Source organism: Protopterus annectens, chromosome 16.part0, assembly GCF_019279795.1.
Source record: "Protopterus annectens isolate FY-2018-M chromosome 16.part0, PAN1.0, whole genome shotgun sequence".
NCBI classification, from domain to species: Eukaryota; Metazoa; Chordata; order Ceratodontiformes; family Protopteridae; genus Protopterus; species Protopterus annectens.
In genome coordinates, this window is record NC_056750.1 from 196,147,006 (window position 1) to 196,169,144 (window position 22,139).

Sequence of the window (22,139 nt, forward strand, 5' to 3'; positions counted from 1 at the left end):
GACCAAGAACAAAATGATGTATCCAAAGGCTCAACAGGAACAAAAAATTCAAAATGACTTAAATAAAACTCTGTTTTAATGAAATGATAAAAAATTCCACATCAAGCGCTTTCGCCTGGAGGCATACCAGGCTTTATCAAGATGAACCACGATTAAAAATTCAAGGCTTAAGTACTTTCTAGCCCAAATCATGTGACTAGAATAGCAACTAATAAAATATGCAAATCAGATGTTAAAGTGCCAACAGCAATTCATTCATTCAATGAAATTATACAATGTCTAATAACCCACAAAACTGTACTAAATAATGTAAAAACGTGTTTAAATTACAACTCATAATAAAGCATGTATGACTGTTTTATAAAGCTACAAACAAGCTTAAAAAACTTTAAAAAAGTCTTAAAAAATTCTTTTTATGCCTAAAAAATCTATTAAGAACTATTGGTGTCTAAGACCTCTGTTAATCATATGAAAAGTTAACCAAAGTTTGAAACATCCACTCAAAACAAAATGTTGTCCAAAATAACTGGCAATGAACAACCCATCTAAAAAATTTTTTATAATTTTTCTAATTCCTACCTACATTTCAACAGTGGCCACCCCTTCCACCAGAAGAAGGGTATTGTGAAGGGTCAACTTATACGTGCTTCAAGGATGTGTAGCACAATGGAGCTTTTTCTTGAAGATGTTAACTTGCTAAAGCAACTTTTTGATGAAAGGGGTTACCCATCACACTTAGTAAGTAATTTGGCTGAGGAGGTTACTGCTGGTAGGGAAGCTATTTACTGCCCTCTGTTAGGTAAGGGAATATCTGGTGGCATTCGTTCAAAACCATCGGAACAGATTGAATACCAAAACAGTTTTGTGTATACCTTTTCTGGTGATTCCTTAAAAATTGAACAATCAATTAAAAAATATTGGCCAATTCTGGTACAACATGATGATTTCAAACAGATTGTTAAGGAGCATCCCCATTTTATTAGGAAAAGGGACACGAACCTCAAGGGTCTCTTTGAGATCAGACCTGGCGTGGACAATAAAAGGGTTTATTCAAAACTTGGAATGTATAAGTGTGGTTCATGTAAGCAATGCCCTAATGTACATAACGACAGTTCATTTTTCATTCCCTCTAGGAGGTTTAAATTCAGGGCTGAACACCATTACAACTGTGGTACGAAAGGAGTTGTCTATTTAGGTTTTTGTACTCAATGCTCCAGTTTTTACGTAGGTAAAACTGAGAGAACCCTTAGGAGAAGGATATATGAGCATCTTTATGATGTTTCCAAGAAAAAGGAAAACAATGCTTTTTTTAAGCATCTTAGCACATGCCCTAATATGCAACTTAAATTTTGAATCCTAGAGCAAGTCCTACATGACAGTAGAGGGGGTGATTGGGAAACCCGACTTGAATACAAGGAACTGTTGTGGCAGCTCAAGTTGAATGCAACTAAGCCTCCTGGTTTAAATGACAGTATTAGTATTATGAGTGTTTTGAAACTGAGGAGGGCCAAGTTATGATTTTGTTCATTATAAAAATTTTTTTAGATGGGTTGTTCATTGCCAGTTATTTTGGGCAACATTTTGTTTTCAGTGGATATTTCAAACTTTGGTTAATTTTTCATATGATTAACAGAGATCTTAGAAACCAATAGTTCTTAATAGATTTTTTAGACATAAAAATAATTTTTTAAGACTGTTTTTAAGTTTTTTAAGCGTGTTTGTAGCTTTATAAAACAGTCATACATGCTTTATTATGAGTTGTAATTTAAACACATGTTTTTACATTATTTAGTACAATTTTGTGGGTTATTAGACATTGTATAATTTCATTGAATGAATGAATTGCTATTGGCACTTTAACATCTGATTTGCATATTTTATTAGTTACTATTCTAGTCACATGATTTGGGCTAGAAAGTACTTAAGCCTTGAATTTTTAATCATGGTTCATCTTGAAAAAGCCTGGTATACCTCCAGGTGAAAGCGCTTGATGTGGAATTTTTTATCATTTCATTAAAACAGAGTTTTATTTAAGTCATTTTGAATTTTTTGTTCCTGTTGAGCCTTTGGATACATCATTATAGAGAGCATTTTACAGCAACATGTGGGACACTGCTATCTTGTCCTCAACAGGCACTGCTGATGTCATCAGCTATATTACATTTTTGGATATGCAGTACTTCCACCAGGTCAGGGTCAGAGATTGACCTGGGGGCCAGGCAGAGGTCACATCATTTTATACAGTAATGTTTACGGTGACATGGCTTTTGATCTATCGACATACACCATTGGTATGGTGTGTAGGCTCTGTGTTATCTTGCTGAGAAAGCCCTCTGGTCTCTCCACCTGCTACACGTGTCTGGTGAGGTACATGTAAAAGAGAGCATTATACTCTACTAGTACGGTAAATGCAGTTAGACTACAGTGCTGTCATACAATCCTAAGATGTCAATATGATGGCATGACTTATGATGTGCACAACACAGGCTTTCAGTAGCAGTTTGGACACTTGGTGGTCATAGTTCAGATTGCTATCTAAATGTGTTCCCAATGTCTGTATCACTGGGTTTCTACATAGTAGAACTATTGTTAATTCTGTGATTAACAAGGAACTCAACTTTTCAGATGGTCAACATACAAGCACACATTTCTACATTTATTTATAGATGTGTGCCTTTGTCACCATTCAGTTGTGTGTGTTAGCTCCTCCTGTACTATGTTATCACTAGTGATGGACTGAATTATTGCACATAATATGTACGAATCAGCAAACCTGTTGAACCAAAGGCCATATACTTTAGCCTGAACTTTCGGGAAATACAGTTCAAACAGTGAAGAGCCAAGCACAGATCCCTGGTGGTTGCCAGTGGTGACAGCTCTACTTGTACAGGTTGATTCACCAACTGTCACATGATGTGTTCCGTCAGTGAGCCAATTGTTTACCCATGAACTGATGTAAGATTTAATCTCCAGCTTAGGGGTTTTGTCAATAATACCTGCATATGTGATTGTGTCAAAACCCTAAGACAGATCACAATAGGCAGTATGCACTGTTTTACCTTACTCCAGCCCTATCACATGGAATGAATATGTTGTGACAACATCACAGATCACCTAAGGTGTGACCCAGCACATACATCTTCCTGATACAGTAGACTACACAGTTCAAAGCACCCTCCACATGGCCTATGTTCCTGTACAAGGGTGTACTTCAACATGCATCTGCTTGCATTAAGGATCAGCACTTGATGCATGCATTTAAAGAGACATCCTGACTCTCTTCGACTGTGAGGTACACCAACATGTCATCATGGATCTTTTCTACATGTATACTAGTAATATTTCAGGTGTATGCAACAAACCTGCGTAAGTTGTTACTGCTACATTATGTCCATTACATCTGACAGATGCCCTTAAAGAGATCATCAAGGGCATGCATGATGACAACAGTATCATCTTGTGGAGTTTTAACAGGTAAAGGCATTTGCCAAAAAGTCACACTGCGGTATTCAATCAATACTGTCACATGTGGCCATAAACAGCTATATCATCAAATGTGTGGACCAGTATATGACATATGTGGCATCTCACTATGTTGAAATGTGTGGCATGACATATATGTCAGGTCCAGTGATCAGATCAGTACATCAAGGGTGCCTACTAGGACCTTGCCTGCCCCTTAGTTAAGTGATGGACATTAAAGATGAAATGCACATGCTGTGTCCAAACAGCTACCTGAAGGACTACAGCTTGTGGCCAACCATTGACTACAACTGTGATATTGGTATAATACACACAGTATCAACACATACCAGAGACTGCTGCCACAGCTATGACAACAAAACATGGGAGGATTTGGTAAGTCAGGAAACAAACACACAACCCAAGTATAATGTGGACATCACACCTTATAATCAGACCAATAGGTATGTGACTTGTGTCCTGGGGAAGAGGGTAAGGGGTATATCCACCAGCAATGCATGTGGTCACAATGCTGACTACTCCCTTGACTTTAAGACAAGTACTGGTTATGTGAAGGACATGGACTTCAGAGGACATACTAATGTCATGGAACCCAGTCCTCATCATACCAATAACTGAGTACAATGCACCCTTCTCCATGTACCACCTTACACAAGTTCTAGTGATGTGTAACTGAAGTGTACCAATTTTGTCACAGTGTGCTGTCACACAGCTTATTGTCCATACCTAGCTATTCTTTCTGTGGAATATACATGACTGTCTGATAGTGCGCAACACCAATCAAGTTGTTACACCAGATGCATGTGTGCTACCTGTTCACCTTATGCACACACTGCATACATAGGTGTTTGACAACATTAATGGCATTTATATCATTTGTGACAGTGTGAATTGTGCCACTGATATATTCCATGCACACAAGGCAACTAGCCTGTAGTGCCCATACTGTCATATAGGTATAACAATGTCCCTCCTAACAACTCCTGCAAATATTACATTATCAGGACAGTGTGCATTGTTACCCACATAAAGTGTGGATGTATCATTCTAGTTGTTCAGTGTGTATGTGTGCAAGCTCATCTTTTACCATTCCACATCACATTTATTATGTTGGGGATTAGTGGTGGTATTATTCAGATATTGTCCATGATTGTGGATGGCTCTTGTAAAGTTTACCATGATCTTATCCCTGTGTCCACCATGCTGGAGACCTCTGCTGAGAGTGCACTCATATTCAGGTTTATCAGTTTACACAGCTTTCCAATATGCACCCTATCTCAGTTGTATGTCAGATCTCTGATAGATGTTCTCTGAATTATTCATGTAAGGATGCTTATCTCTCACACACACACCCTCCCTATTGTTATGTCACCTTATGTGACAGTTACAGACAACACATTTTCACTGTATAGTCCTAACTGTACCATATAGATATGTGCTTGTTGTTGCTGCTACAACCATCTTCCATTGGCATGCCCTTCTCTGCTTTACATGCGGGAGTTTCACCTGTACTCTTTCCATGTATTTATTCCTACAATTCATCTGGGTGTCCCTATTCAATGCACATACTTCCCCTGTGTGATCATTTTACATGGCAGTCCCATGTCCTGCTACAGATCATTAACACAGCTTCAATACAGAATGGCAGGAATGGGATATCACACTACTCTGCACTCTAGGTACAGTCCTCTTCTTTGTTTGGACCATATACTTCACACATTCATATCTTTCAACTGTCCTGATATTCCCAGGATGTCCAGATGTATTTCTTATCGAATCTGTGGCTTTCTACCATATCACTGTGATGATCTCTGGACTGCTGTGACTCGGTATTACAGACATTTGCTGCATACCTCTCATCTGTCCTGATCTGTGCATGATATCCAGTTTTTGTCTCACATTTGTGATATTTTCCTCATAACATGTTTTCTTGGCAAATCAATGGCATGCCATTGCAGAATGCAGTCAGTAACTGTTGACTGACATTTGAGTGTCAAACTTCATGCTGTTCACAAAGTCCATGCTAATGTACAGCCTATATACTCTATCAACTTCATAAGTTTTGACAAGGAATATTGACAATCTATCCCTATTTTTGTCCCCTTGTCCCCCCATTTTTTATGGCTTTGCCCAAATTTCGCAGTCTAAGAGGTTGAGAGTTTTAAATATGAACACATTCTCATGTGGCATCTGTGTCAAATATGTATATATTACTAGTTATTTGTCCTCTCATTAAGTTGGCCTCTGTGCAGATATGTTGTACTAACAGAATGACAGCTATTTGTACAGCCATACCTTTCAACTATACAGATTTTTTTCAGAATGTCCAGATTTTGCATCATATTTTGTTCTATTTCTCATACTGTTGTTTTTTTCTTGCAAATCATTGTTAAAGTATTGAGGGTTGAAGTCAGAAAATAGTGACAGACATTTGAGTCTCATACTTCATACCCTTCTGATAATTCATGGGAATGCAAAACATGTCATTCTATCAACGTTCTAAGTTTCTAAGAGCAATATTTAATGTGTGTCCCTAGCATACCTTTCAACTATCCAGATTTTTGCAGAATGTCCACCTTTTTGCCTCTTATTTTTGGCCTGTTCCTCACACACTTTGTAGTTTTCTGACAAATCATTAGTATGATCTGAGGATTAAAGTGACTAAATAATGATATGCCTTTGAGTTTCAGACTTCATGTCCTTCAGACAATGCACGCTAACACAGATTCTGTTATTCTAGCAACTTTCTACATTTATAGGAGCAACATTTAAAATGTGTCCCTATATTTGTGCCTTGGTCCCCACATTATGTCATGTTTTGTCCAGATTTCTTATGCCGAGAGGTATGGTCCCTACTTGTCATCTTTAATTGTCCCCACATTATTTATTGCTTTTGTCCCTATCTCTAGCTCTAAGAGGCAGCCCTGGTGATCATTGTGGCATTCTGCTCAAATCTGCGGACTGTAATGTGCTCCCTTTCACACAGAAGTCATATCCATGTTCCCTACATGGTTTCATGGTCAGCAATACTGTTGCAAGCTGTGAAACCTAGCTTAGGTGTGCCACACCTCATTAATATGCATTGTGCACTGACACACACTAACCACCATTGCATTTGTGGATACATTCCATGTAGGCTCTTTGTGGAGCGTACATGGAGTTTAATGAATCGTGGACATAGTTCTTAAAATATTTTTTTAATATTTTGGAGCTATTATCTCCAGACCACCAATGGGTACACAACCAGTCAGACTTTCCCAGTAATCAAATGTCAATAAATAAATAAATAATGAGCCAGTCAGTGTTTTGAGATTTTGACTTGCCTCAAGGAAGGACTATCCATCACTCCCTGTTATCCATAGTTGTGCAGAGCTGCATAGTTTGTAGATTTTTTTAAGAATGTTCTATTTTTTAACATCTTTATTAAACACATTTTTAAAAGTGATATGGGTACATATACAGTAATAAAAAGAAAAGAAACCATAATAACATTTTCTTTATTTTCATGTCATATATATTTTAACAATTTTAATTCACTCCAATATTCCGTAAACTGACCAATTCATATCTTCCATTAAATTTCAGTTCTCTTGAACACTGCTATGCATGTATTGTTCCCACAAATTCTATTTGTTTACTATTTATTTATTTTGTATTATTTATTTATATTTGTTTATGGCATTAGTGCAATGATTTCAATGGTGCATTTGCAGCCACAGCCTGTGTGAATAGGATCACATAAGAAATGAACAAAAAATATTTACAGATACAAGGATAGGAGATATCAATGAGAATTTCCAAGAAGGAGGGATATTGAATGAATTCCTAATCTCATCAAACACATTTAATACAATCTTAAGAACCTTATCTGGCATTAAACTATATATCTCTGGAGTTATGCCATGTATGCAAGGAACTTTGTTTTTTAAAATTTTCATTGGTTCTTTAAGTTCCCTCAAAGAAATTAATTTATCTAACCTAGCATTTTGTTCTTTTGTTATTTTATGTTCTCCTTTAAAAAAACTATCAGTTAGGTCAATGTTATCTAAAGTTAACTTATTATTAATTGCTTCATAATGTTTCCTAAAGGCCTCTAATATATATTTTAAAATGTATATATTTTTAGTTTTATTATTTACTTTATATAATTCTCTTTAATGAGAATTATATTATTCAATGTTTTTGATCTAATGGCTAATCTATGTAAATTTTTGGAATTAACAGAATATGAATGTAATTTAAGTTTTCCCATATTTAGTGAGACTTTATGATTTAAAACCTCTATGTATTTCTGATTCAGTGTCTTTAATTCAAAATTTGTATTCGTATCATTGGGTTTTAGGTTTAACTTTAGTTTATCAATTTTTGATTGCAAAACAATTAATTCATTGTCCCACTCCTTTTTTTTAAGATACCAACTCTTAATCCTACCATATATATAGGGTTTTAATGTATCCTGCAAAATAACATATGTAACTTCACCCTTGTTCTTAAAATCTATAAAAAATTTAATTAACTTAAAAACTACTCTTTAAATCCTTTAATTGTGTTATATAAGCCGGTATTCTTTGCCAAAAAAACAAAATCATTAGATGTTACATTAAATTAAATGTAATGGCATTATCGTCAGACAAAGGACATGAAATTATTGATACTTCATCAATTTTAGAATATAAGATTTTATTTTTGAGTGTCAAATCTGAAAACATAAGGAGTATAGTTAAGAGAACTTTCCAATTTTAATTCATGAATATCTCTTAGATTCATTGCATTAATGAAGTGATCTAATTGTTTAGCAATGGCTGATATTCTTGACTTTTTTCCCCTTAGAAGCATATTTTTTCTGATAGAATGCAATTAAAGTCACCACCCAATAAAATGTCTCCTTTCTCATGTAAAGTAATAATGTCCAAATATTTTTCCACTTTAGAACCAATTCCAGGAATCCAATAAATATTTAAAAATGTGTACAATTTCTTATTGATTTAAAGTACTACCAGATCTAGCATAACATTTTACTGAATACAAGTCAACTACTGTAGATATAATCAAAGATTTCTTCCAAACAATAATAGTGCCTCTCCTTTTAGAACTATAAAGTCAGTCCACAAGAATTGAATACTCTTTGAATATCAACTTATCTAAGTCTTTTTTTTAACATATGTGTTTCTTGCAAACAAAACTGCATTGACTTTATTTAATTTAAGATATTTAATTAAACTTCCTGTCTTCATGAGATTATTAAGACCATTAACATTCAATGAAATACACTTATAATTTGACATGTTTATAATAAAACAACCGTAGAAAGGATAAATAATGTTTTTTTAAAACAAAAATTAAATTAAATATAACATACTTTACTGTGGACAAAAATATAAGTTTAGCTAATAATAAACTTATTATAAAACTATTTACACCACCTAGCATGGAATAAAGTATTCCTGGTTTAATGAAATAATCATATAAATCACCCTTCACCATCACCATAATATCACACAAACCTTTCTGCTGCTACTACCTCTAAGAAATGATTATTTATCAAAATGCATAAGAACACAAGCTTTCTCCAGTTATACTATTTCTCAATATCAAACTGCAATTTCAGTATGGTATTTAAAATCAAATGGTAATAATTATACAATAAACAAATTTCTAATAATAAAATTAAAGAAAATAAGTTCCCCAATAAAATCAGAAATTTTAGAATTAAAGCTAACCGTTGGATGTAAAAGTGTAGTTTATCATTTCACAGTATAAATATCACAAACTCTTGCTTCGAGCTATCTAAAATATAAATTTCTTCTTTTGAATTCCCATATCAGCACATGTTTTAAATATAAAGGAATCAACCAGCTGTAAATAAACTATAATTTAATATTTTCCAATCTATATTTAGCGATTTGAATGGTTATCAGGTCAGTTCTCCCCAGTCAAGTTTGCTGAATGAAGTTACTATAACTATACTATAGATCAGTATTTCTATAAACTAAACAAAATATTGTGTAAAGAGTCATTATGAATATTTAAATACAGATGGTTAAAAATAAAATATATCAATAATTTTTGCTAACTCAAGTAACAAACTAAGTGCATATTACAAAAATCAGTAACTCTATTGCATTACAATGAAAATAAGCTGACAATCACTTTGACAGTATTTCTAAAATCAATTATAGGTCCATTTCAACTTTATTTTCCTCAAACCTAAATTATTTTCCTCCTCTTGTATACAAATACTCTTAGTTGATTGTTTAGATGATTTATACTGCAGGTTATATCTCAAAAATAGACTATAAGATATAAATCAATAATTGTTAAGGACATAAACTATATAATGACAGACAATTGTATATGAGGTATAAGAGGAACACACACAGCATTGCAATCATTGCAATGAATAATAATTTTCAAACATTCCATTAATCAATAATTTATCAGGGATATTACTTTATATAAGAATATTGCAAATAAGCATCAATATAGTCAATACAAAGCTTAATATTCCATTACAATATATCATCACCTCAAACCTATTGTTTTATAAGAAAAATGAGTGCAAAAACAAGCTTATTTACTAAATCATCATTACACAAACATCAGTAAGACTTCCTGAGACTTAAATGAATATAGAAAACATCTAGTTATATTACCATGAATTATTAGCTTTGTTTCCATCTCTAACAAAACATCAGAGCTTCTATTTGGAAACACTTTCACAAAGTAAATATCTTCTAGAATGAGGGCATCAACCTAAACATGAAAGTAGTTGAACATTTTGGACTATGTGCTTTCCTGTGTGTATCTATTTTAAGAAGAGAAAGGTCCATTTGCAACTCTATAACTCAAGCAACAGAGTAGCTGTGTATTGCATATACACTGTCACATGAAGCGATGTGCATAGTATGTCAAAAAGTGACTAAAGATGAAAACACTTCCCAAAGAGACACAGATAATGAAAAGCAATGACTTATATAGTATATTAGAAAAAGGACAAAACATTTAAAACATTTTAGCTAAATACACTATAAATAGGGTTTACACTCAAGGCCATACCAATACACGCCTGAGATAAACTCACATAACCCTTAGCTTCACTATATCAAATTGCTATATACAGACTTCTTACAATTATGGCTATGGTCCAATTATATGAACTTGTCTCGGGGTGATTTTAGAATATTTATAAGTAATACCCAAAACTTAAACAGTGGACATAGAAAATACTTGGTGACATTCATTTTTAAGATTGCCATATGCATTTCAACTCATGCTATCTAAAAGTATTCTTTAATGTTAAAATATTCTAAGCAGTTAATAAAACAGAGGTGACTTCAGTTTATACAGTTTATAAAATTGTATTGTTTTTATCATACATTGCTTCAAAAAAGGGATGGCATTCAAGGATAAGGTATTATTTGAGAGTCAGTAAGGTCTAACAAGTAAAAGGCAAGATTGACATTTACAAAAATAATTCTATCATAGCCATGATTTTTAAAATCCCTCTAGCAGTCTGTATAGTACCTACAGTAAGAACTGAGACATTTGTATACAGCATCTAAGCCTGGATATACAAAGCGAGGGGACGTGCAGGCAGATTACCTAAAGTAAGAGGCATGTCTAATTGTGCACAGACCTCTCAACTATTCCTACCTATATTCCAGTTATCAATGTCTGTAGGCTAGGAAGTATCATAACATTTGCACATAAACCACATGTGGAAGTAGGGGTTAATGGTAATCCTCAAGCAAAAGAGTCTCCACTACCTGCAGAATGGTGCCAAATCAGATTAAATTACCTCCTTGCCATCTAACTGTATATATAATATAATACTTAGTAATACTTAATACTTACTGTATATACTATATGAGACACTGAGAGACAATGGATAGATTACACTAAGTGGGCACCACAATATACAAAAAAACACTCCTGGCATTTTGGAGAGCACCCTATTAGTTATATTTATCATTATCAATACAGCAATCATCAACAGAACATGGCATAACCTCCTATTTCTGAACCTTAACTCACTGCTATTAACAATAAAACAGCTCTTTAGCTGCACTTCAAAAAAATATTCTCCAGATTTAACTAAATACATGTATAAAACTGATTTTTTTACTAAGGTCATCATAAAAATGAGACTATTTCATACAAAAAGTTGAAGCATTGTCACATAGCTGTTGGCTGTTTAACTGTTGCCAACATATACTACAGCATGGAATATTTAACATTTTTGCTATCAGTATAGAATGATTATTTCCCAAAGAACAGTCTAAATACATGTATACAATTAATTTGTTTAAGGTCATCACATAAATGTATTTAATTCACATAACAAGTTAAACAGTTGCCTAACTATTATTACCCGTTCAAACTGTTTCCATCATACATTATAAAAAAAGAAAAAAAAACTGCAAGCAGCTACGTCTCTTACTATATTCCATTCATGTGCTATTACGAGGGTATTTGTATAGACTGTGATTTACTGTCCTTGTCGACTTCTTTTTACCATGTCTCCATCTCAATATTCCATTCAGCACATTTCTTGAGGGTTCAAAGTTCAACACTGACCTTCCTGTTTGGTTCTGTATACATACAGTCTCTCAATGGACGTTTCAGAACAGAAAAACTGCTTGCAACTTTCTCTGAAGTAAGGAAACAAGGGATGAGAAATAAAAAACAAACATTCATGCAGAAAAAGTATTTTGTTAAGCTTGTCCAATGCTAAAAGGTGTACAGATCTCATGACTGGCATATGTGAGCTGAACTATTTTAAAAAGCAACTGTATTTAAACATATTTAAAGGCAGACTTTTGTAAGACACTAAAAAATCAATAAACTAAGTAAAAAAATTAACAGTATTTCATTACATAACCCCATTCTCACTGTCAAAGACCAATCACAGAAGAATACCCAGTGTGGATACATGAATGACATTACTGTAAATGCATAAGATGTATAGTCTTGGAATATACAATGGACATACCCAGACTTCAGCTTTTAAATCATAAGAAAAAGCTATTTATCAGTGTTAACATTACACACTAACCAAACAAAATGGTTTATTAATAGTATAATGTAATATTTATCTTTAAGATTAAAAAGCAAGAGTGAAAAGCAGCTTAAATAACAGCATTGTACATGTAATTACTAAAATATCCTAGTAAAATACCATTAATCTATGGACATAAAATGATGAATTACTATTTATATTATGTAAAGACAAGATAGCACTCACAACAAGCTCCGTGCACACAAGAAAATAAATAATACCAAGTCCAAAAAGTCAAAACTGTTGCACGGAGAAGCAGGACTCTTGAAAAGCAATGTCCATGTATACTCAAAAAGGCTGCCTGTAATGGCACACCATCAACTGTTCTTTAAATTCAAAAGTCAGTTACAAAAAGTCACAACTTGCTATTCAGCACTGTCAGGAACTTCCAATTGCATCAGCATTATTTCCTGTACAACCCTGTATTCAGGGAACCATCAGGAAGCTTTTCTATGTACACATCTAGGTAGGGTATAACTTCTCTCGATTTAGTCATAGAGAATTTTAGAAATTTCGTAGCCGTGTTCATTTTAATTTCCAAAATATTTAATTCCTCCTCTGTACCACCCCAAATCAAAAAGAGGTCATCAACAAATCTGGTGTAACAGAGGGCATATTTCCTAAATTTATCAAACTGAAAAAGTGATTCATCCTCCCAATCGGCCATAACTAAGTTGGCGTAGCTATTGGCACAAGAAGTGCCCATAGCTACGCCATCCTTTTGTATATAAATTTGACCATTAAAAATGAAGATGTTATTCATTAATACTATTTCCATTAGGTTACAAATCACCTCAATTCTACCTTCAGAGTAAGTACCTTCCTTCACTAACCGTCTATTAAGCCTCCTGAGTCCATCATGATTTGGTATCACTGTAAAGAGTGACTGGACATCAAATGTTACTAACAATCTATCATGTATGTCATGCTTATTTTGGGTTTCCACCATTTCCTCATATAGTTTAATTAAAAACTGTTTCGTATCCCTTAATATATGCTCATACTTGTTAACTATAGGCCTTAACAAAGATTCCAGGTATTTTAACTCAATAGCCTTTAAATGGTTAGTAGAATGTTTTATAATTTTAAAGTTCTAACATATTTTATTTCTAATAGTTTTAGGGATGCAAAAAAGTTTTGATGCTTTTATAAACAGTAGCTATATTTGCTATTCCTACCAAGAGTGCTATGTGTTTAAATGTTACAGTGTTTAAATGGTTAGGTGGATGTTTTCATTTTTAACTGTTTTTAAATTGCACAGGATATGACATCAGATTGTTTATGTCACATCCTCTATAAATGTATGTGAACGTTTTTGAAAAATTGAACAACGGCCTGAAGAAGACCTTGTTGAAAGCGCTAGCCGGATGTTAAATAAACTTTCTTTTCCTTTAAACTTCGCTGAACGCTTGGATTAGTGCATTTGAATGTCTACAAGTTATTGTTCGGTGAAGTTAACTGATGCAATTGGAAGTTCCTGACAGTGCTGAATAGCAAGTTGTGACTTTTTGTAACTGACTTTTGAATTTAAAGAACAGTTGAGGGTGTGCCATTACAGGCAGCCTTTTTGAGTATACATGGGCATTGCTTTTCAAGAGTCCTGCTTCTCCGTGCAACAGTTTTGACTTTTTGGACTTGGTACTATTTATATTATAATATACCTATTAATATCAATATCAAATGTATTAAAAATAAAACAAAAGGTATTGCCTTAGAGATATGGTATCCTTCAGTTGTTATTAAAGTACTGTTTTAATACCACAGTGCAACATGAACATAGGAAAGAAAACAGATGAAAAACAACCACCACTTTCTTTTTAAGTGTTTTACTATTATTTCCTTTAGTTGTCCATCCATTCTTGACTGCTTTTTCTTTTTAGATTTGTTAGAGACCAATCCATTTCTTCTCATTTGTCTAAAAGTTTATTTTTCTGAGCAAAGTCCAGGGATTTGTCAACTGTATTGAATACTTTCGGACCTTCTGAGAGAAAATCTTGATTTTTGCAGGAAAAATGAGTTGTGCTTTAATGTTTCACTTCTTGAGATTTTTAATTAGAGGAATACAGGATTTTCTCTTAGAAATCACTGAAGCAGTGTAATCATTGTCAAATCTAATACTTTTTCAGTTTATAGTTATTGGGGAGTTAGACCAGGCTGTTTTTAATACCAAGTCCTTGTCCTGTGTCGAAAGAAATTTGATAATTATTGATCTCAGTGCAGATAAATTGTTCATTGAAAAATTATTTGAGAGATATCTATGAACTCTCTCATATGTTCATAGGTTCATAGGTAGATACTAGGCTATTGGCACTAGGGCCTATCTAAGCCAAGCCAAAAAGGTACCCTGGCTTTTGCCACCCAAGAAAATTATTTTCCTGTGCCCCTGTCAAGCAGAGCCAGAGAGGTGATCCCCAGGGTGAATTTCCTATTTCCCATCCAATAATCAAGATTTTTCTTGAAGAGTGCTAATGAGGAGCTTTGTTTGATATAGATAGGTAGTTTGTTCCAGAGTATGGGAAGTCTTTGGGACAGGAATCTATCCCTCCAGCATGTTCTGTTTATTGTGGTGACAAGGTTTAGGTCCCTAGAGTGTGTAGCTCGGAGGGATTGGGATTTATTTAAATGGAGCATGTCCAACAGATCTGTGTTTGACATAGCTTTGTATGTTAGGCAGAGATCACCTCTGAGTAGGCGATATGAGACAGAGTAAAGCTGAAGTTTGATGAGACAGTCTACGTAGGGCATCTCTTTGAGGCCGGTAATCCTCATTGTGAGGTATTTCTGTGACCTTTCCAGTTGTTGTAGATGTCTATTCAGGTACATACCAAAAGGGGTGTTGTACTCTATAATGGGTCTAATAAGTGATGAGTAGAGGGGAACAATGATCTCTTTTTTCCTGGATGTGAAACCTTTTGTGATGAGATGTGCCATGTAGAAGGATTTCCTGACTACTGTGGCAAAGTGATTATCAAAGGGGAGACTACTGTCCACCTGTGTCCCAAGGTCTCTTATCACACTTTCAGTGTTAAGTAGACTACCACCTATGTGGTAGCTCATGGGTACAGAGTTTTTACCAAACGGGATGACAATGCACTTTTTGGCATTGAGCTTGAGGCCATGGCTTTGACACCACGCATCTGTCTCAGTGAGGCTCTTTTGTAGGATATCCACATTGTTAGGAGTTTCAATTATGGCTCCTAGTTTGCAGTCATCTGCAAACTTCATTAGTCAAAGACCTTCTGTGCTACCCTGTACTTCAGAAAAGTAGATACCAAACAGGAGAGGACCCAGGACTGAACCCTGTGGTACTCCACTTGTCACTGGTCTGAAGTCGGACTTGGAGTCTATTACATTCACAGTGTGGGTTCTGTCAGTGAGCCAGTTGGCAACTCATCTTGTGACATAGGGATTTATACCTAGTTTAATGAGTTTATCTATAATTCCAGAGTGGGGGATGGTGTCAAAAGCCTTGACGAGATCTAGATAGGCTGTGTGAACCACCTCACCCTCATCTATGGCTTTGGTGACTGCTTCAAAGAAGTCTATCAGGTTTAGGAGATGTGATCTGCCTTTTACAAACCCGAACTGGATGGGGTCCAGAGTTTGGAGATTACCAATATCTGTTTATAAGTTTCATGATGATACATTCCATGGCCTTGCAGACCAGGCTCATTAGGCTAATGGGGCGGTTGTTCCCGAGGTCCATGGTGACTCCTCCTTTGTGGAGTGGGATAACCATCACTGTGTGTCTTTCAGTGGGCACAAAGCCTGAGGTGAGGCTATGATTGAACATGGTACTTAGGTGGGGTGCCAGTTCATTCTGTAGTTCATGTAGAACACAGCCTGGGATGTTGTCAGGTCCCATGGATGCTCTATTCTTGGCTTTGGAGAGTGTGTTTTTTACCTGTGCACCCATAATTACAGAAACTTTGCATTCTTCCAGTATAGAGATGGGCCCTTTAGGGGGTGAGAGGAGGGTAAAGTTAGCACTGAACCTATCTGCCAGAATGTTGTTAATATCAGTTGGTTCTGTATATTTAGTGCCATTGTGCTGTAACTCAGAGCAGATCTGAGTGCTGCCATTGAGATTCTTGACATAACTATAGAATGCTTTGTGATTATCTTTAGAATCAGTGACAATTTTGTTTTCGTAACTAGCTTTGGAGGATTTTATGAGGGATCTCAGCTTCTTACTGAGGCTGACCAGGGAGTTCCTCCAATCATGGGATTTTACACTTTTTTGCAACTGTTTCTTTCTTCTGTTGTAGAGTTTATTTATGGCAGGGGACCACCAGATTGGCTTTCTGTTTTTGGAGTATAGCATCTTGGTTCTGTTAGGGATAGCACAATCCATGCACTTGTATAAGTGCTTATAAAGTGAATTGGTGTAGGATTCAGCAGTTGTACCTCTATTGTCCATCTGCATGGGTGTCATGAATTTTGCTACTTCTGTCTTAAGAATCGTGAAGTTGGCTTTGGAAAAATTTTTTATGGTGGTTTCCCTAATGTGGAGTGGGGGGCGGCATGTGGATGTCTAGGGTGATTAGCTTGTGGTCGGATCTGACCGAGGAATTGACCTCTGGTGTGGGACACTGGTCACCCATCTTGGTAATGACCAGGTCTAGGATATTGCTGCCTCTGGTGGGGGTGTGGATAAGTTGATCCAAGGTGTTGGAATTTATGAATTCCAGAAAATGTTGAGCAAAAGAGTGGGTACAAGAGTAGTTTTCCCTGTTAATGGTGGGGTAGTTGAAATCACTCATTATTAGGGTGCTAGGTTGCACTCTAATATTTCTGAATGTATCAAGAAATGAGGAGTGTGAATCCTGGGGCATGGTGAGGGATCTGTAGCAAGTTACACTTTGGATTGCAGTCTTGCCCAGAGTTAGTTGCACTTGGATAATCTCAGATGCATTATGCTGAGCAACTAGTCTGGAGGTGTGGATAAGTCTCCACCTTTAGTGTTTTGGTCCACGTTAGGTAGCCTAATGGTGTGGTATGAATTATAGCCTGGTAATGCAGGGGTGCTTTCTGGAGCCTTGAACCTGGTCTCTGTCACCGCACAGATGTCGATGTTCTCCATTTTAAGAAGTGCCTCAAGTGAATGCATTTTGAGGTTTAGACTTCTAGCATTGAGTAGCATTACCCTCATATTTTTGCTTGCTTGTACCTGTTACAGTGGTGAATTTGTCATTTGAACCTTGCCTAAAAAAGGCACTGTAGGGGTGGCAAGAGCCTTAGCCAGTATCCAGAATCCCAAGGGCGACAAGTGCAGGCCATCTCTGGCAAAGCATAGTGGTCTGTCGATCATGTCATCCCAGGCAGACAGATACTGGCTCCCCTTAGAATTATACCAGAAGCTTAGCCAATTGTTGAAGTCAATCATTTTGTCCTTGTATTGTGGTATAATTCTGGGTGATAGCAGGATACTACTCAGGGCTAAGGTTATACCTGCCTGGGCTATAAGATCGGAGAGCTCCTCCATGTCTCTTTTCATGTAGTCCAGGGAGGTACATCTCAGGTCATTCACACCAACATGGACAATGGCAGAGTCATATTTGTACTTGTTGTATTGTGACCTGAGTGCATGCATTATGTGGTGTATCCTGGCACCCGACAGGCAGCTGACAGTAACTTTCTCCTTGTTTAGTCAGGTGAGTGGAATATTGTGCGCCTGACTAGAGAGTCACCTATGACTAGAGTGTTGGCAACGTTGCTATGCCTTATGGGCTGTGGTTGAGTAGCACACTGAGTTTGTGAGCTATGTGTCATTTGGGTTGTGTTGGGGGGTGGAGGTTGCTTGCATTTCTGCTTTGGAGGTCACTGTTGCTTGAGCAGATTTTTATTGACAGCCTCTGTGAATGTAGGTGTGTGTTTTGTGTTTCTATGTGTCTGTTTTGGTGGTGTAGGTTTTGAGGGACTATGTGATGAGTGTGGTGTGGTGCAAGGGTTACCTTCTCCTCTTGACTGTCTAGTCCAGTCTTGAGTGAAGAGAACTTTGCTTCCGGTTTGTCTATATAAGTGCATCTCTCACAGGTTGTAGTGTTGGGTGGTGGGAGGAGAGGTTTGTCTGGGTACATGAGGTAATTGCTGCATTGCCCTAAGATGCCCAAATTCATCAGGTAGACAGGAGAAAACACCGGGAGCTGACCCTTAGACATGCCTGGATAGGTGCTTATTTATTAAGTACTAAAAACTTTTTTCCTCTAGACAAGTGAGGAAAGTTGAGTGCTGTATTATTTGTAGCTTATTTAGTGCTTACAACACGTTCTGAACAAGTGCTGAGCTCAAAGAAACAGATTTGAGTGCTAAAACTAAAAAGAATGGCTAGTTCTAAGGGAAAATTTGAAGAGCAGACTTTATGGCGTCGAAAATAGTTTAACCCTAGCTAAATGGCGATGCATAAAGTGTATTTTTTTTAATATAACAGTAGCAAATGAGCAAACTGATTTAAACAAATTAACCAATTAACCAATAAAAAGCTAAAAACTGAGCCCCGTTCCAGCAGTCTTCGATCAGACAACTTCTAACTGCAAACTCCTGCCACTAGGGTTCAGGTGAACCTTCTCCAAAAAAAGATGGTCTGGATTAGTGCTCAGGTTATACAACCAAAGCTAGATTCAGCAGGTCTGAATTTAGTCTATGCTACAGCAAACAAGACGTACCAATTTCAGAAAGAAACAGTTCAAATAAGCAGGCACAATAAGCCTTTAACCAGAAATTCCCAGCTCAGAAGGGCAGAATCTAGCCTCTGCTCCCACAAGAGTGCAGGCCACAAACCTTCTCAATGAAAAATAACTGGTCTGGAGCCCAAGTGCTTAAACCAAAAGGGTTAGAATAACAGTTACAATTTAATTAGGCTACTACAGGCAGTAATAAATGGAGCTGAATAAATACAATTGAGTACTTTTAAGAAGATGCAAAAGCAAAATAAAGTGCATTTTTTAAAGTAAAGTGCAAGGAGAGAGGAAGAAGGAGCAGAAGAAAAATTCTGAAAGAAAGTGATTCTGGTAGATTTAAGGTTTTAGGTAACCAGGCATTCAGGAAATATCATATTGTGACCTTCTTCTTTCTCTGGTACTCGATATATTCTTATATTATTTCTCCTGGACCTACTTTCTAAATCTTCCACTTTCTCTAGGGGAAAATTATTTTGCTTCAGGAGAAACTTCACTTGATTTTCCTTTTCAGACAGCCTTCCATTATGTCGTTGGCTGAGTCTTCTAGAGATGAAATTTGATATGAACTTTTCCTTATAATTCCATTAAGTCAAGTTTATTGTTTTTGTTTTATAATATCCATTTAATTCTCTATCTTGTCCATTTTAAGTGAAAGATCTTGGATACAAGTAATAAGAGACGGAGCTTCCTTCTTCAGCGCACTTTCCTGAGGAGAAGCTTTAGAATGACTCATGACTGAGATGTGCTTAATAACTTCAGACAGGAAAAAAGCTATGTAGAATCCCAAAAGAGTGATTTTTCTTCTTGATTTCAACAAAAACATGTTTATTTTTGAATAAAAGTACTGAATAAGATATTTTTTTCAACTATAAAGTTAATTATTCCTGTTAGAAAAACTGAACAAAATTGACAGCTTGGCATGTTAGCTATACTGCCTTTTCTCTATTTTCTATACCTTTACTTGCAGTCAACCCTAATAGCAAAATCTCCTTCCTCCATTCCTGTGTTACCTTAATTCCTAGAATACATTGTACTAATTTATGAATATAATATTCTAAATGGCTGTTAGTCTTCTTAAGGGTTGTTGTGTCTTTCGGCTTTTTCTCGGTTAGGGGTCGCCACAGCGGAACTCCGGTACACTAATGATTGGCAATAGATTTTTACGTGCCAAGTTGCCAGCTCTGACGCACAACCTTCAACGAAGGTACGCATGTCACCACACAGAAGACGCTCTAGCTGAGAATCGAACAGGACAACGTTGTACTGTGAGGCAATAACGCTAGTCTTCTTAAGGGTCAGCAACCAAAATTCTGCTCTGTCCTTACTTCTCAAACTTCCCATCCATTTTATGGGATTGAATATAAGTATCAAGATGCAGAAAAGAGAATTTGCTCAGACTAAAGGGGTAGAGATTTGAAGAAATTGTGAATTGTATGAGGGACTGTGATGAAATTTGTGTTTCAACACCATTGTCAGTTTTGTAGCCAGTAGCTTTGTTGTCCTCATTCTAGCATCTTTTGGGATTTGAAATAATGTTTGTTTTTACTCTTTCCAGCAGTACATGACTCTTGCATGCCAAATGTTTTTTTTGGCTTCATTACAAAGTTGTATATCCTGCTGTCTGAAATTAGGGCAACTATTTACTAGTAGATCTGAGTGGCATCTCTTCACTTTAAAAGCACCATTTTTGTTTTCATTAGAAAGTTCCCTAATTTATCTTCTTCATGGAAGTTTCATTTCTGATGTGGTTGTCCTGTACAGTAGTCTTTGACTTCTTCTAAGCAGATCACTGTCTTCTCCACAAACTATGCAGGAACTCAGTTTGACTTCTTTGCCAACTGATTTGTCATGCCACGGCCTTTCTCATGGCTTACCTATTCTTATTTATCTTCAGCCTATAAATCTGGTAGTCTTCCGTAATTTCATTCATAGTTATATTTTTTATCTGTGCTGGTTTTACTACAGCATGCCCTTTACTTTGTGTTGATTTTCAGGCATCAACAATGTAGATGAGGTTTGCAATCAACTTTTCAACATTTTGCCTATTATCAGACAAATTGGTAAGATACAGAATCCCTGCAATGGAGTATTCCTATAATACAAAATTGAAACAATGAGTAACAAGGTCACACAGACAAACCAGTCAGTAAAAACTACAAGAAAAACTTATCAAAGCTGGATTTCCCATGGTGTGATTCCTTAAAATCTCTTGTATTAGCGGTAACATTAGTTTTTGCTACAGTTCTTTCTCATGAGATTTATTCATTGCTTGGTTAGTTCTAGACTGTGGATATTGTGGGCTGGATGTTATATGTCTGAATTCCCCACTCATACATGAATCTTCTGATCTCCTGATTTGAGTATTGTTGATTATTGCCAATATCACATCATCAAATATCCACCATGTCAAAAATATAGACTTTAATCACACTTGTTGTCATGTCTGTCAGTTTGATTATTTCAGGGAACATGAAATCATAACCTCCCCGTATGAGATGCATGCCTCTTTGATTCTACTGATAATCTTGTACTGCGTATGCTAGCATTTCTTATGCAGCATTATTGTTACGCTATGCAATATTGATGGCACAGCTTTGTAGTCATCATTAAAAGCTAATATATTATATAGTTTGATCTCTCTTTGCGGTTTAGTATTCCTGTGTATGATTCATGCATCTTCTCAAGAATTAGTTTTCTAGTTAGATAAAGAACTAAGCCCTGGGCACAACTTACTTCTTCCAGTAAAGAAAAAACACACTGAATGTATTTCCTCACTGATGATATTTTGCTCAGTCTATTTTATTTCATTTAAATATATTAACCAAAATAGAGCACTGACACAAGAGAATCCATTTCAGTCTCAACTTGCCTGTTGTTAAGGTATAACATAACTTTCACACAGCGCAATTCAGCAGAGA